Below are 14,735 nucleotides of genomic sequence, written 5' to 3'. Positions count from 1 at the left end.
CAAGAGGCATTTCTAGTGTGACCTGGGAACACACCGATCCAAGTGGTGTGACCTCAGAGCATAACAACCCCTGTTATGTGACTTCAGAGCACAACGACCACAGTGGTGTGACTTCAGAGCACAACGACCACAGTGGTGTGACCTCAGAGCACAACGACCCCTGTGGTGTGACCTCAGAGCACAACGACCACATTGGTGTGACCTCAGAGCACAACGACCCCAGTGATGTGACCTCAGAGCACAACGACCACAGTGGTGTGACCTCAGCACAACGACCCCAGTGGTGTGACCTCAGGCACAACGATCCGTAGTGTGACCTCTGAGCACAACGACCACAGTGGTGTGACTTCAGAGCACAACGACCCCAGTGGTGTGACCTCAGGGCACAACGACCCGTGGTGTGACCTCAGAGCACAACGACCACAGTGGTGTGACCTCAGAGCACAACGACCACAGTGATGACCTCAGAGCACAACGACCCCTGTGGTGTGACCTCAGAGCACAACGACCACAGTGGTGTGACTCAGACACACGACCCAGTGATGACCAGAGCACAACGACCACAGTGGTGACCTCAGAGCACAACGACCCAGTGGTGACCTCAGAGCACAACGACCCCTGTGGTGTGACCTCAGAGCACAACGACCACATTGGTGTGACCTCAGAGCACAACGACCCCAGTGATGTGACCTCAGAGCACAACGACCACAGTGGTGACCTCAGAGCACAACGACCCCAGTGGTGTGACCTCAGAGCACAACGACCACATTGGTGTGACCTCAGGGCACAACGACCCCAGTGGTGACCTCAGGGCACAACGACTCGTGGTGTGACCTCTGAGCACAACGACCACAGTGGTGGGATATTTTGTAGACTCAAACTCATTGCAGAATTTTCGTGTGTTATAAGTTCAAGACTTTGGCGACTGTGCTATGTCGTAAGCTCAAGACACTAGACAGCCTTCACTGAAAATGTGGTAGGGGGTGGTAGGGTTCAGAGAGATGCCAGTTTGTGTTATTCAGGTATAAGGCTAGGGATACACGCCGTCCGTCTTGCCTTAAGCACCTTATTTCTAGTTTTATTTTCACTTTATTTCTTCCTTTATCAGTACTATCTCTACTTTAGTCTTACTTCTCTGACCTTTTCAGCTGCCGAGGCATCTTGTTAGTCAACATCTAAAACTAAGTTCATCAGTTTGATGGTTAATACCATTTACCTCATTTTCTTTGCATTCATTTTCTATTATTAAGTCATTTCTATGATACTTTGCTTTATTGCCGGCCTTGTAGGTTTATGAACCATTATTTTCATTATATATATATATATATATATATATATATATATATATATATATATATATATATATATATATATATATATCCTCCCCTCTCGTTTTTTTTTTTAATTTTCCAAAAGAAGGAACAGAGAAGGGGGCCAGGTGAGGATATTCCCTCTAAGGCCCAGTCCTCTGTTCTTAACGCTACCTCGCTAACGCGGGAAATGGCGAATAGTATGAAATATATATATATATATATATATATATATATATATATATATATATATATATATATATATATATATATACATACATATGTTAGAAAGGATCACAATTTTGCGCGTGATCAAGATATTCCTCTGAGTCCACGGGGAAAATTAAACACGATAAGTTCTCAAGTGCACTTTCGTGTAATAATCACATCATCAGGGAAGACACAAGAGAGAAATATAAGTCAGTTGATATACATATACGACTTCGTCTCTTCGATGTATATCAACGGACTTATATTTCTCTCTTGTGTCTCCCCTGATGATGTGATTATTACACGAAAGTGCCCTTGGGAACTTATCATGTTTCATTTTCCCCGTGGACTCATAGGAATATATATATATATATATATATATATATATATATATATATATATATATATATATATATATATATATATATATATATATATATATATATCTTTTCTTTTCTTTTCTTTCAAACTATTCGCCATTTCCCGCATTAGCGAGGTAGCGTTAAGAACAGAGGACTGGGCCTTTGAGGGAATACCCTCACCTGGCCCAATTCTCCGTTCATTCTTTTGGAAAATTAAAAAAAAAAACGAGAGGGGAGGATTTCCAGCCCCCCGCTCCCTCCCCTTTTAGTCGCCTTCTACGACACGCAGGGAATACGTGGGAAGTATTCTTTCTCCCCTATCCCCAGGGATAATATATATATATATATATATATATATATATATATATATATATATATATATATATATATATATATATATATATATATATATATCCAACTTCATGAACTATGCGATTAATGATTTTGGCAGTTTGTGTAAGTAATTAGACTCGACTTTAGATCATTGTAATCCAGTTTGTATCGGCGTAATTAAGCCTTTGGGGTGTCACTGAATTGCCTGACCTGATGGATGGCTGGTTCATGCAGTGCGTTTGTGAGTTTCGTCTATTATTACCACTCTGAAACTTACGTGTTCATAAAGCGATTAACACCAACGTTGGTGTGAACGTTGACCTTAGCAAACTTTAGCCGTAAGATGAATATGATGAGAGAATATGTCAGGCTGGAATGATGACAGAGATATGGCTCGGTTAAAGCGTATTTCGAAAGTCGACTTGATTATATTAATCCAGTTTCTCTCCCGCCAAAAGATGTTTTGTGTTAGTGGCATGAATATATTTTTCTCATCCTCATGCTTACCCATCTTTTGGTCACGAGTAAAATTCATCTCTGTGCATCAGTCGTCTTGTACATGATTGTACAAAGTCAGCCATCTCTGCCCAGTTCCTGGGTCCTCTGTGTTCTCTGTAGCCTCGCCTCTCGTTGTGGCCATCCCTGTGGCACTGCCATCGCCGCCGTGTTCAGTGTGGGACGCTCTCCCCTGGAATCTAAGAGGGACTGAAGTTCGTTCCACCGTCGAGCCACCGACGCTGATGGACGCCTACATTTTTGGGTCCTCAGCTGGACGCCAGCAGCCTCCCACACGGACTTCTGAGAATTCCCAGCCTCCCAGGGACTCCCAGGAATGAAGATTCCCCCCCCCCCGACCGCAGTGGATTCCCAAAGGCTGAAGGACTTTCCCCTCACGTGTCCTGAGGAGGGAGATCCCCATGGGAGTAGCTCCTCCCACTGTCCTTGGGGGTGAGACCGGTTGTCGTACTTATCTCCCCTTGCACCCAGCGCCACACATGGCCATTCCCCACTTCCACCACCCCACACAGCTCTCACCCTCCTCCTCCTCCTCTTCCTCCTTTACCTCCTCCTCCTCCTCCTCCTCCATCTCTGATCGTTCTCTGACTCCCACCTTCCTCATTAACACCGTATTACTCCTCTTCTGCTCCTCTTCCACTTCCCTCCCTCCACTTCTCGAGTTGCATCTTCTTTCCACCTTCACCACCGTCTTCCTTGCCTCCTTTTCCACTTCGTCTTCTTCCTCTTACGCTGGGAAAGAACTGTAAGGGTTAAGGTCTCATTTCCACTTCCCTGATGTGGCTGAGACAGATGTGTGATCCGAGAGAGAGAGAGAGAGAGAGAGAGAGAGGGGGGGGGGGGGGGGACGTAATGATAGCAACAGAAAAACTTCAAAATCCTGTAGCACTAGATACTCTTGATTTCAGAGATTATCGTCCTGAAGAAAATGTCTATATTCAGTGGTCTGTCTTCCTGATGAGTGCCATCGTCTGCTGACGCAGGCCATCTGTTCACCACCTGTTGTGGGAACGTCTGTAGAGCCGCAGCAACACTACAACAAGACATTTTCTTCACAAAATGATCGACGTATCACTCAGATCATCAGTGTAAATATCAAACAGCCTGGGAGACAGTACATCCCCTGGCCAGACCCCCGCAAGCATCATGTTTCTTCTAGTTTCGTTCTCAGCTGAAACTCGCAAAATCAGTTGCGTAACTAAGCAACTAATGTAGGTCTTAGTTCTGCTGGTAACTCCTCGCCGACTCCCACAGTCAGTAAGATTACTGCTTAGATGATTTATGAGATAAGGTCGTGTTACCGGACTCCGCCTGCTTGATTTAGGGTGGGTAGCACAGCTGGTGGGGTCGTATTATCATCATTATAATCAGTTGTATAATCATGCAAGGAACCTCAAGTGATTTAGCTTTTTAAGGAAGGGGTGGAGAAACCAACCAAGTGTCAGGTCGTCCTCGAGGATGAGACGAAGTCGTCCTCGAGGATGAGTCGAGGTCGTTCTTTTCTCGTGCACCCTCACACGACACCTAATAAAGACAACAAGTGAAACGTACAAAGATAAGCAGACAAGGAAGTACAATATGTTTGTTATCAGAGGTGTAACTGAACCAACATTCATCTCTGGTGAATCCTTGCAACTCCTTGAGGCACATAGAGAACACAAGCTCTGGTTGTAGAGAACCACTTTTTTTATTAGAGAACATGTAGAGAAAGTATTGGTTGATAGAACACTACATAGAAAAAGTTTGGTTTCGAGAACATAGAGTTAATGTAGTATTTCGAGAACGTTACAGAATAGATGGTTTTAGAACAACATGCATATAGGCTTGGTTCTTGAACATGCGGAAAGTTTTAGTTTTATTGAAAATTCAGGAAGTTTTATTTAAGAGAATGAGAAAGTTGGGTTATAGAGAACACATTACGGATTATGGTTTTAGAGAACGACGTACGGAGGAGCTTTAGTTTTAAAGAATTAATATAAGGATAGATGTGGCGGTCATCTCTGTGAACACGCACCTTTGAAATTCATGTGGTTAGGCACGTTAAATAAATGAGCTACAGACAATGATTAGAAAATTTTCAAAATAAGAAAAGAGAATACATTCGAATATTTTCTTTAGGTAGTTTCAACAATACCTGAATCATTCATATCCGGACATCGTAAATTGGTGGGCACTTCAGCATCTGTAGTGTTAATGGCAACCATGGCTTCGCAATGTTTAGCTTTACGTAGTGTGATGAAATGACAGATAAAAGTTCTCTATGGGCAGTGTGGCAAGGACGCTCGGGTTATGTGACTGGAGTGACTAGTTGGTGGTGACTTGAGATGTCTGGACGCCAGCCACCTGTGAATCCTCAATAATGAAACAACAGAATGGCACGTAACGTGGTTTCCACGTTTGGGCAAATATTTTGTCTTATTATTTTCTCCATATTTTCAATGTCTCATTCATCTTTTTTCTTTTCTTTAGTCCACAACTGGTATTTGTACTCCGAATGCCATAATATTGTATGCTTGTGGTATTATTATATGTTTCTCGGCATGACTTTTTATGAGATATGGAAGGCATTTTTATGTGCCTCAAGGTCATCAGCGACATTGAAAGAATATTTTATCCATTTTTGTTTTATATATTCGTTGGTTCCAACACACACACACACACACACACACACACACACACACACACACATTAGTTGACGTATCTGATAAGCCACTAATAGACTCATGCCTATCAGTTTATCAATTTAACAAACTAGAGTATGAAATGTGTCCACAATCTTAAAATTTAAGTTGAATAGGAACAGATTTTCCTAACTCGGTTAAAATTATTCGGGTTCCGGTTGGTTACACATTTTTATGCATGCGAACCAACTATATTGTTAACGTGTTTTATAAACCGTTCTCATAACAGCGTAGCCGCTCGTTAACCGTCAATGTAAAGGATGTTTCCCTGAGCGTCTCCATTTGTTGTGGTTCTCATGATACCCATGGAAACATCGTACATGACTGGTGGCATGAGAGGCGGTGCTGAATCACGAGGCAAGGTGGGGCTGGCTGTTCATATTTGGAAGATAAAAGAGATGTTTGGAAATACTGGTGGAAAGGTGGGTGAGGGTGGGGATGGGGGGAGATGAGTCACTCCTCACACTGGCTGCTCCATCCTGTGTTGACACAAGGCACGTACCATCACGTACGTTACGTATACCATGGTCCTGGTTGTTTGGCTAGGCTTCATTGAGGCCTATCAACTGCCAGGGTTTTAATTAGGGCCTCTCCACAGTGTTAAGTTACGCCCACCAACCGGAAGATCCCTAATAACTCCTATCGCAGGTGTTAAGGGTTATACTTTTACGACAGAGATGTAAACTGCTGAAAGTGGTTTACACAGGTCATGCTCCCTCCAGGGGCATATGCGAGAGAGGGGGATACAGGTCACAGCATTATGCTCTACAATACGCCCAATATTAATGGTGATTTACACATATGTTATTCCACCGCTTTATATCCCCCCCCTCCCGTTTTAAAAGCAGTGTATATGTATGTCTAATTAAATGATTCATTGATATCCGCTTGATGGCGACCGAAATAACCTTATCCATTCCAGAACTTTGTTGAAACTTGGGCATTTTTTTATTATCAATCAGTTTTTTTCTGTCCGCAGAGGATTTCAGTTGGTTTCATGTACATCACTCCATTGATTACAGCTATCAGCCGTTTTATCAAATATCATACTTTAATTCTTATAAAAAAAGATGGTCGCTGGACTTATTATAAACTTTAAGCTTTATAACAGTTGTAATCAGTTTTATGAGAATGTCAGAGGTTACATTTAACATTCAAAACGCTCGAAAAAATGAAAAAAAAAGCGTTACGGCCCTTAATATACGAAGTGTCCTCCGCGCACGCCCTCCTTGACCAGTTCTATAAGACGACAGAGACGTGGCGATGATCGCGTCCCATCTCTTGTTACCTCGTGAGGAGTGAGCCTGGCGGGCGTAACGCTAGCTATATTGTTGTCCGTTGGGGGTAACGCTGTCTTGGTTATGAAAGGTGTAGTAACTAGTCATTATAAGCACAGAGATGCAGCGTGTTTCCTGCCTTCTCGCTAAGCCACGTCGGCCATGAAGATAATCCCCGTCTCTGAAAGCAGACCCGGGCTACTCCTGCAGTGGTGACAGTTGTTATATGAGTTAAGCTGGAAGCGTGACCGCTCGGGAAGAGTAAGTAGCATTGCTGAGGTGTTGCCCGGAACAATGATGCTCCATATTGGAGTCAGGATTCTTGTGTTACTTCCTCTGTCATTACAACATACACTTTACAACTGCCCTAATGTTTGATTATTGTCCCTACACCCTTGCTCATCCTGTCTCTTGCTGGAAAATGTATTTCTCCCAACAACTATAACTTCCTAAAAAAGAAAAAGCTGGTTTTCCCCTCCTCAAAAGTTATACTTTTCTTTTTCTAAAGATCTGGCTGTGTATATATAATATATATATATATATATATATATATAATATATATATATATATATATATATATATATATATATATATATATATATATATATATATATATGTTGGGAAGGATCACAATTTTGCGCGTAATCAAGATATTCCTATGAGTCCACGGGGAAAATGAAACACGGTAAGTTCCCAAGTGCACTTACGTGTAATAATCAAATCATCAGGGGAGACACAAGAGAGAAATATAAGTCAGTTGATATGCATCGAAGAGACGAAGCTAGGGCGCTATTTGGTAAACATGTGATTGACAATCACTTATATATATATATATATATATATATATATATATATATATATATATATATATATATATATATATATAACTACTATAGGTGTTTCTGTGTAGAAGGTCTGCTTTTTGCCACCATTTTCCTTGTCTGGTATTTAGAAGTAGTGGGAGGTGCTGTGACGCAGCAGATCATGGGTAAGATATCCCTCGTTATAAAATGTATTTGGTCATAACGCGCTCGACATCGGCCATATCGGATGTAATTTCAGAACTAATAAACTTGGTTCCTCCTATATAGAAAATACCATTTCGGTACACTGTATTTATTATGTTACAAGTGACAATAAACAAATATTTTTAGGATACGTCCATGTTAAAGGTAGGTTACTGGTCCCGTCTCTCGGTTGCGAAGCCTGCTTGCCAGTGTACCAGTATTCAATGTTTTCCCCATTATTTCTACCAGTTGTGCAGTTCTCTGTCCTACACCAAGGGCGAATGATTTGCAAATATGTGCACCAAATTAAAAAAAGAAAAGAATGCAAACATTATGTCACGTTGTCTGTGGTATCCCCATGTTTCCCGCTATCATGGCATCGTACAGTTGAATTGCCAGGTTTCACCTTTGCCCCAACATATCTGTTGTATAACACCTTTCCTCTAATACAGTATAAGTGTTATTAAGTAATTTTGTATATATCTTAGCAACTTAGGTACTACTCTTCTCTGTATTCCCCACCCCCTGTTTTACCATTGCAAGTTACTAGTAATAAGGGTGATCATGCCCACTATTGAATACTTTTCTAATGTAACTTTCTTTGCATACGAGGGATTTTTATGCATTATGTTCATATTGAAAACTAATTAAGAATTTATAATGTATTTGATAATAATTGCAGACGAATAGAGGCTGGAGGAAACAGAGGCGGCACTGGTATATAAAGCGTGCAACATGGTGAAGTTGTGTCAGTTGAGCGCTGTTGCTGCCGTCACAATGGTCATCCTAGTTCTGGCTGCGGCCATCGCTACCCTCACATCTGTCATCACGGCACAGGAGCCGCACACGCCAGGTGAGACTTCAGTTGTCCAAGAGAATTCCTCTAAAATTCTCACGTCGTGAATTTCAGTGATCCATTGGGAAGTCTATGTCCAACCTCCGTCATTAAACGGGATTTTTTTTTCCAGTGACATTTGCTAGTTTAGTGGCGGCAGGTCTTCGTTGTTATCAACATGACTAGGCACACATATTTCAGAGGGATCTTTCGTCCAAGAGAGGGTGACTATATTTCAGAGGACGTCTTTTATACATATCCTTCGTGGCTGACTGTATGTTTCAAGACATGTTCTATTCGTATAGCAGATTTCACCCATAATCGAACAAATGAAAGCAGGAAGGCCGAGTAAATGACGGTAGTACTGAAGAAAGTAAAATTTATCTTGGTGTGAGTAGCTGTATGGAAGCAGCTGACCTGTGGGAAGATAAAAGCGGTCTAGGGTCTGTGTGTTTTACATATTTAGTTTACCCATCTTCACATGGATTGTTTCCGGACTAAATTATACATTACACGTCTGTCGAGTGGTTGTGTGCAGATGAAGCCGTAATTCGTCTGTTCATGGCTTTACTTCGTTAAGGTGGTAAACTGAACAAGCGTAAAATGTGTGTGTGTGTGTGTGTGTGTGTGTTTATTCGAAGTTAGGTGTAAGATAAAGGTTAAAGTTGGCAGTAAATCCTGGGTGTTGGTTATGAACAGATTAGTAGACTTTAGAAAGTACGAATGTAATTGGATTTCGCAGGTTGAATGATACCGAGAAAACGCGATGTGAGTGAGTTGAGTGGGGTCGGTCAGGTTAAAGTGAGACCCTGGCAGGAGATGAAAGGGTCATGAGGAACAAGAGTGAAAGTTTAGGTACATGTTCAGAGACTGGTTCATGGTGTCTGCATTTTCCTTGTTGACAGTGGGGTCGGTAGCCTAGCTTGAACATCGGTCAACTGAAACCCACAGCTGTCGTCTGGGAGGAATACATTTAATTTAATTTATTTATTTATTTATTATACTTTGTCGCTGTCTCCCGCGTTTGCGAGGTAGCGCAAGGAAACAGACGAAAGAAATGGCCCAACCCCCCCCCCCCCATACACATGTATATACATACGTCCACACACGCAAATATACATACCTACACAGCTTTCCATGGTTTACCCCAGACGCTTCACATGCCTTGATTCAATCCACTGACAGCACGTCAACCCCGGTATACCACATCGCTCCAATTCACTCTATTCCTTGCCCTCCTTTCACCCTCCTGCATGTTCAGGCCCCGATCACACAAAATCTTTTTCACTCCATCTTTCCACCTCAAATTTGGTCTCCCTCTTCTCCTCGTTCCCTCCACCTCCGACACATATATCCTCTTGGTCAATCTTTCCTCACTCATTCTCTCCATGTGCCCAAACCACTTCAAAACACCCTCTTCTGCTCTCTCAACCACGCTCTTTTTATTTCCACACATCTCTCTTACCCTTACGTTACTCACTCGATCAAACCACCTCACACCACACATTGTCCTCAAACATCTCATTTCCAGCACATCCATCCTCCTGCGCACAACTCTATCCATAGCCCACGCCTCGCAACCATACAACATTGTTGGAACCACTATTCCTTCAAACATACCCATTTTTGCTTTCCGAGATAATGTTCTCGCCTTCCACACATTCTTCAAGGCTCCCAGAATTTTCGCCCCCTCCCCCACCCTATGATCCACTTCCGCTTCCATGGTTCCATCCGCTGCCAGATCCACTCCCAGATATCTAAAACACTTCACTTCCTCCAGTTTTTCTCCATCCAAACTCACCTCACATTTCATTTAAATAACACGAATATTCATAGAAAACATATGTTTGAGATGAAGAATGTCACTAAAGCAAGTACCAGTAAACTGGAGGAAATAACGGTAATCAAACTTGTGGATGTAACGGTTACTTTTTCACACCACCTCCGCCGTGTTGACAGTGTTCATTACTATGTTTTTGACAGGCAGGTTCCCTTGAAGTCAGAACCTGGCTGTAAATGATGTTGAGTTTATGCTGTGCGTAGTTTTATGAGTCCTAGCCACGTCATATGGATATTTTGATGGAAAACAAGTCATGAAGTCTTTCGGGAATCAACATGATCATTCGCCTGTAAACTTATACTTTTTATATATCGTTCTCTCATAATACCCACGTTTGATGTGTTTTATGTGAAAGTTTGGCTATCGTTTGGTAACACGTGGCTCTTGTATCATGTATAAATAATTGTGCTGTCTTTTTTTTCCTGCTTGGCCGTACATGCTCTCATGTCGCGCTCTGTAGTGTATAACTAAGTAAATTCAAACTATTTAAAGCATAGACGGCTCTGAAATGAACACCACAGTAATCAGAGGGTTCCCAGAGTACGTCTGATAAGATAAACACCAAATTAGGAACGTTTTGGATCACCCTGTTAAAATATTAAGACACTAGACAAACATATTTGGTCACGTTGTCGACAAGACGTAAGCTTGTAGACTGCGGCTCCTTAAAGTCTTTTAGACCAAAGGAACAACATAGGTCTTTCCCTGACCTGCTTGCAAGCAGGCTGTGGGCGATACTCCTTAATGGCCGCGAGGGGGAAAGTTAAGGTTTTGACGTAACAACAGCTGATTTTCTTCTTTTTGTCTTGAAATTGCAGGAGAAACCTTCCTTTTATGTTAGCGTTGGTGGTGAAGTAGGAAAGTTTGGACAGATCATGACGTCATGTAGTGGTGTTGGGATGGGGTTGCTTAACCTGTTAGATTGCCCCGAGCTGAACCCCACGTTGGAATGTGGATGACTGACAGGTGGAACATAGTCCTCGTAAACTGAATAAAGTGTGTGTTTGCCGGAGATGCCATGGCGTTATACTTGAATTATGAAGTAGGTGTTATGTAATCAGCTTGCACTGGAGTACGGCACCGCGAGCGAAAACACGCCCTCATAAAACCTGGATCGCCGTTCAAGGACAACCTTGCCCCTAAGGAGTCTATCATTTCCCTGTACCTGCTTAGGGTGCAGCTGCAGTAGCCCCATAAGAGAAGATGATGTGCATAATTGTCAAGCCTCGTTAAAGACATTCTCGCTTCAAAGGAGTCTATCTTATCCATGCTCCTGCGTGAAGTGCAGCTGCCTCGAAGCAGCAGGTGGTAGAACTAAGTAACGACAGGCAGGGAAACTTGAGTTAATTTAGCGGGAACTTGACAACGTGTGCCCAGCAGTTCACTATCCGACAATGTACGCCGTCTGCCGTACACGAGCTGCCCAAACTTTCCTATTTCTGTGCCAGAATCTTGATGTACGCAGAACGAATGGTTTCTTAGTGTCGCGGTTCAAAACCCTGATCATCTACTGTGTTGACGTCGCGGTCATAAGGTTAACAACCGCCACAACTTGGCTGGTGTCTTTGGCATAATTGACGCTACCTAGCTAAAGCCGGAAAGAGAATTAGGAGGAACAACTTCTTCTTCTTCTTCTTCTTCTTCTTCTTCTTCTTCTTATTATTATTATTATTATTATTATTATTGTAGTAGTAGTTGTTGTTACATTACTTATGAACTGCGTCTCTGAATCTGAAAGGCAAATTAAGTTAATCAGTCTTGGCAAGATGTATGTGGCCAGTGCTAATGTAACGGACCAATAGTCATGGCTTGATGCATGATCACTCACGCCCATGAATATTTCCCTTACGAACTGGCTTTTATCATGACCGATAGGTTCACAGTCTTGTTGCAAGGACAACGAGAAGACGGACAGACTTGGTATATTCTCAGTCGAGAAGAGTTACGGTACTCACTGTTTATTGATTAGTATGTGTGGGATGATTTGGCGATCCGCTTGGAGCTGGTTCGTGATATCCATCTGAATTTTAGATTATCTGACCTGCAGGTTGTTAACTTAGGGTCCTCTGGCTGTTTATGTTTTCAAACTGTGTTTGTATGCGGCCTACAAGAACGTTTCTTATTCCAGGCAAGAACTGCTTCAGAAAATGTGTGGAGGGTGACACGAGAGTCTGCCACTTCCACTTCAATGTTCATGCGTACCAGACTATGTCCAGGTGAGTAGTTTTTGTCTTTTGTGTGTGTATGTGTGTGTGTTTTTTTTTCTAAGGGGTGGCAGTAGTAAGTACGACACCAGCCATTTGATTGCGTATGAAGGAATACTAAATTTTATGCGGTTATACCTTCAGATATGACCAGTGATTATAAACACCAGAGCATCTGCCACCACCCTGCTTTACACCAGTATTAATTAGACTACGAAACTAAGCACAATTCATACAGGGAGAGTAGCCAACATGAGATGTGTTTTCTTGTCCCCAGGGCATGTTACAATTGCCCAACCAACGCCACAGATTGTAATCTTCCGGACTGCATCGCTGGAGACGGTGTAAAGCGTCGAATCATCGTGGTCAACAAACAAATGCCTGGACCCCCCATTCAGGTGAGGAACTGAGCTTTTCAGCGACGCATGATTTAACAACTTTTTCTTACCACTGTTCATGTATAGACTACAGATAGCACAGGTACCGTAGTCTGCCTAGTCTCTTGCCTCTATTTAACCTGGTATTTCTTGCCATCGTTGGTTTACTCCGTGGCCGCTATTGATATAGGCTTTATAACAATTTCGTTATAAATATTTGTTGGGCCTTTTCTGAAAATAACTTAGTTCGGTAAACCTGGAACTTCAGAAGCTCCAGTTTTTATTTTTTATTAGGGAATGTTTTCCTTTTCTTGTAAATCCATATTTTTCCTGTGATTCAAGATCCTTCAAGGGAATTTGACGCTAAACTGCGTCTCCTAATGACTTAAGAAATTAGAGTCGTGTCATACAAGAACTTTACTTTGCCCCATTTGAGCATAAAGAGGTGTCCTTTACCTCTGAACTTCATAGGAAATGTAATAATTATAATTAAATGCTTAACCATTCCAGTAGGTAAATCCAGGCCGATAAATTGTTACAAATCATTTTGTAGTATGTAAATAAGGTTTAGAGTTTAATGTTTAGATAATTTGGTACACAGTGTTTAGTGACGTTATTAATTTCAATTCAGATTACCAGGCTGAGGTTCATATGTATATTTCTGATATATCTATTCACCTTGTCTTAAACATTCTCATCCAGACATTCAAATTCGCAGATTAACACTAACTCCATATTTGCATGTATTCCTTATAATTCGTTTTGCTACCCATTTAGTATTTGTACATTGTCTTATTTTCAAGAATATGAAAGATTGGTAAAGGATGTAAGTAATGGTGGACGGTGTTAATGCTGGATGAAGTGTAAAGTATCAATTAAAGATGAAGAGTTGATGGTAAGGTATAAGATGGACTTAGAGATTGAAGGAATAGGCAAAGGGTTTGAGGACATATCAAGGCAGATGAGAGATGATTTAAGGTGGGCTACAGAGTTTAGGATGTATCAAAAGTTGAACGAATTGGAAAAAAAATGATTTTAATCATGAATAAAGATAGCAAAGCAAGAGTGGATAAATGAGTGACATGACAGTCAAGAAATTTGAATTACGAATGTTAATTCAATTCAAATTTATGTATCAACCGACCACCAGCAAACATACCGCTCAGTCATGTGTTTCCTTTCCATCCTTAAACTGAACCTTATATTGTACAAGATTAAAGACTTCAGTCATAACGTACGCTTAACCCACAGGTTTGTGAAGGTGACCGGGTGGTGGTGGATGTTAAAAATTCTCTGCATGATGAGGGCATGACAATGCATTGGCATGGCCTCACCATGAGGGCGACCCAAACCTCGGGTGGTGCTTCTAACCCAGGGTCTCCCTACATGGACGGTGTCCCCGGCATCACTCAGTGTCCCTATTCACTCTGGGGCGACCTTCAGATATAGCTTTTATGCCAGTAATCCCGGCACACACTTCTACCATTCCCACACAGGCAAGTGTTTAGTAGAAAACATTTCATTTGAAGTGCTTTGCATATTCCTACGCTGATTTTTTTTTCATGTTGATGGCTCCAGCCAGGGACAAAAGTCCACATCAAGGCCAGGCCTTTATTGAAATATTGGAGATTTATGAAAGGGTTTGCTTTTCAAAGGCAGGCTATTGCATAACGTAGGAATGTTCTGTCAATCACAACAAAATTTTAGAAAAAGATTGTAGAACAAATTTGGTAGAGAATAATGAAGTTAGTTAATTGAACCAAGTGTCACCATTTTTGTTTGA

The 14,735-nt window shown here is 41.8% G+C and overlaps 1 pseudogene; it reads left to right on the top strand.

Moving 5' to 3' along the window:
- LOC139753171 (uncharacterized) overlaps positions 1-14,735 on the top strand; it is a 36,143-nt pseudogene that overhangs the window by 8,709 nt on the left and 12,699 nt on the right.

This window comes from Panulirus ornatus, chromosome 14 (assembly GCF_036320965.1).
Source record: "Panulirus ornatus isolate Po-2019 chromosome 14, ASM3632096v1, whole genome shotgun sequence".
Classification (NCBI taxonomy): Eukaryota; Metazoa; Arthropoda; class Malacostraca; order Decapoda; family Palinuridae; genus Panulirus; species Panulirus ornatus.
This window is presented reverse-complemented; position numbering and strand designations above follow the sequence as displayed.